This window comes from Dama dama, chromosome 26 (assembly GCF_033118175.1).
Source record: "Dama dama isolate Ldn47 chromosome 26, ASM3311817v1, whole genome shotgun sequence".
NCBI lineage: Eukaryota > Metazoa > Chordata > Mammalia > Artiodactyla > Cervidae > Dama > Dama dama.
Window position 1 is genome coordinate 57,237,392 of NC_083706.1, and position 2,812 is coordinate 57,240,203.

Sequence of the window (2,812 nt, forward strand, 5' to 3'; positions counted from 1 at the left end):
GACTCCAAGGTGACCTGGGAGGGAGGGCAGCCTCTGCAGGAGAAGTGGGGTCCGCGCCAGGCTCAGCTGGGCTGGTGCAGGAGCCGGTCACCTCCTGGGGTCTGTGTGGAGGTTCGGGGTGTCACAGGGGGAGAGTAGCACCCTCCTCCCCAGGAGGAGGGCAGGAAAACCCTGTGAGCGCCATGCAGGGAGGGCTGTCCTAAGTCCGAAGAGAAGAGAAGGAGCAAGTGAAGCAGACACTCCCAGGAGCTGGAGCTGGTCTCCCCCATGAGCATCGTTGGGGCGGCAGGCGCGTGAGGACCATGGGAAACCACAGGGCACAGGCCCCCAAGCCAGACAGCAGCGGCCTACTCTCGGGTTAGCCCCCATGGGTGTCACTGACCCTGGAGGGTCGTCCACGCTGGCCTGACCGCCCCCCAGAGAGTCATCCACACTGGCCTGACTGCCCCTGAAGGGTCATCCACGCTGGTCCGACTGCAGGCTCGAGGGTTGTCCACGCTGGCCTGACCGCCCCCCAGAGAGTCATCCACACTGGCCTGACCGCCCCACGAGGGTCGTCCATGCTGGCCTGACTGCAGGCTGGAGGGTCGTCCACGCTGGCCTGACCGCCCCACGAGGGTCGTCCATGCTGGCCTGACTGCAGGCTGGAGGGTTGTCCACGCTGGCCTGACCGCTCCACAAGGGTCGTCCACGCTGGCCTGACCACCCCACGAGGGTCGTCCACGCTGGCCTGACTGCAGGCTGGAGGGTTGTCCACACTGGCCTGACCGCCCCACGGAAGGTTGTCCACGCTGGTCTGACCACCCCTGGAGGGTCGTCCACGCTGGCCTGACTGCCCCTGGAGGGTAGTCCACGCTGGTCTGACCTCCCCTGGAGGGTTGTCCACGCTGGCTTGACTGCAGGCTCGAGGGTTATCCACGCTGGTCTGACCGCCCCCCAGAGAGTCATCCACACTGGCCTGACTGCAGGCTGGAGGGTCGTCCACACTGGCCTGACTGCCCCTGGAGGGTTGTCCACGCTGGTCTGACTGATCCCCGGAGGGTCATCCACACTGGCCTGACCGCCCCTGGAGGGTCATCCACGCTGGCCTGACACTGCCCCTGGAGGGTTGTCCATGCTGGCCCAACTGCAGGCTCGAGGGTTATCCACGCTGGCCTGACTGCAGGCTGGAGGGTCGTCCACGCTGGCCTGACTGCCCCACGAGGGTCATCCACGCTGGCCTGACTGCCCCTGGAGGGATGTCCACGCTGGCCTGACTGCAAGCTAGAGGGTTGTCCACGCTGGCCTGACTGCCCCACGAGGGTCATCCATGCTGGCCTGACCGCCCCTGGGGGGTCATCCACCCTGGCCTGACCACCCCTGGAGGGTCGTCCATGCTGGCCTGACTGTGGGCTCGAGGGTTGTCCACGCTGGTCTGACTGCCCCTGGAGGGTCGTCCACGCTGGCCTGACCGCCCCACGAGGGTCGTCCACACTGGCCTGACTGCAGGCTGGAGGGTCGTCCACGCTGGCCTGACTACCCCCCGGAGGGTTGTCCACGCTGGCCTGAATGCAGGCTGGAGGGTCGTCCACACTGACCTGACTACCTCATAGAGGGTCATCCACACTGGCCTGACCGCCCCTGGAGGGTCGTCCACGCTGGCCTGACTGCCCCTGGAGGGTCGACCACGCTGGCCTGACTGCCCCCCGGAGAGTTGTCGATGCTGGCCTGAATGCAGGCTGGAGGGTCGTCCACACTGACCTGACTACCTCATAGAGGGTCATCCACACTGGCCTGACCGCCCCTGGAGGGTCGTCCACGCTGGCCTGACTGTCCCCTGGAGGGTCGACCACGCTGGCCTGACTGCCCCCCGGAGAGTTGTCGATGCTGGCCTGACTGCAGGCTGGAGGGTCATGCACGCTGGCCTGACCGCCCCCTGGAGGGTCATCCACACTGGCCTGACTGCCTCTGGAGTGTCGTCCACACTGGCCTGACCACCCCATGGAGGGTCATCCACGCTGGCCTGACCGCCCCACGAGGGTCATCCACGCTGGCCTGACTGCCTCTGGAGGGTCATCCACACTGGCCTGACTGCAGGCTGGAGGGTCGTCCACGCTGGCCTGACCGCCCCACCGAGGGTTGTCCACACTGGCCTGACCGCCCCTGGAGGGTCATCCATGCTGGCCTGACTGCCCCCTGGAGGGTCGTCCACACTTTTCTGACTGTGCGTCGGTGCAGAGAGGGGGTTGTGTCTGGCTGGAGGGCGGGGCTCGCAGGGTCTGCTCTGTTCCCCCTGTCTCAGGCACTAAACAGCACAGACTGGGGCTTGGCCTCAGTGACAGGGTGACTGGGAGCGAGACCCTCCCATGAGGCCTCTCCCTGGGCTCTCAGCCAGCTGGGGGCCCAGCACCTCCAAACCTAGGATGCCCGTCTCTCCCCAAAGCAGACTACGCCCCATCACTCAGACAGGCCCATCCCAGTCCATCTTGAAGACTTGTCCTTGCTTGTTAAAATCCCACAGAGCCCCATGGAGACCCACTCGAGACCAGCACTGCAGAACCACCTGTGCATCCTGCCTGGCCGTCCCCGCCCTGCTCTGCCGGCTCGCCCGAGTCGTCAGGACCCGCCCCTGGCCCCCGCAGGAGGGAAAGCAAGCGCCCTGTCCCTGAGCGGGCCTCCTGCGGGCCCGCGGCAGGCCCATCCTCCCCACAGTCCGCGTCACGTGGGCGGGACGGAGCAGGGCTGCCAGCCTTCTGGGCGACAAGGCCACTGGCCAGGCAGGGCTCGCAGGCACCTCTTGCTCCCCCTTATTGCCCCCGCGGGGGGGGACCCC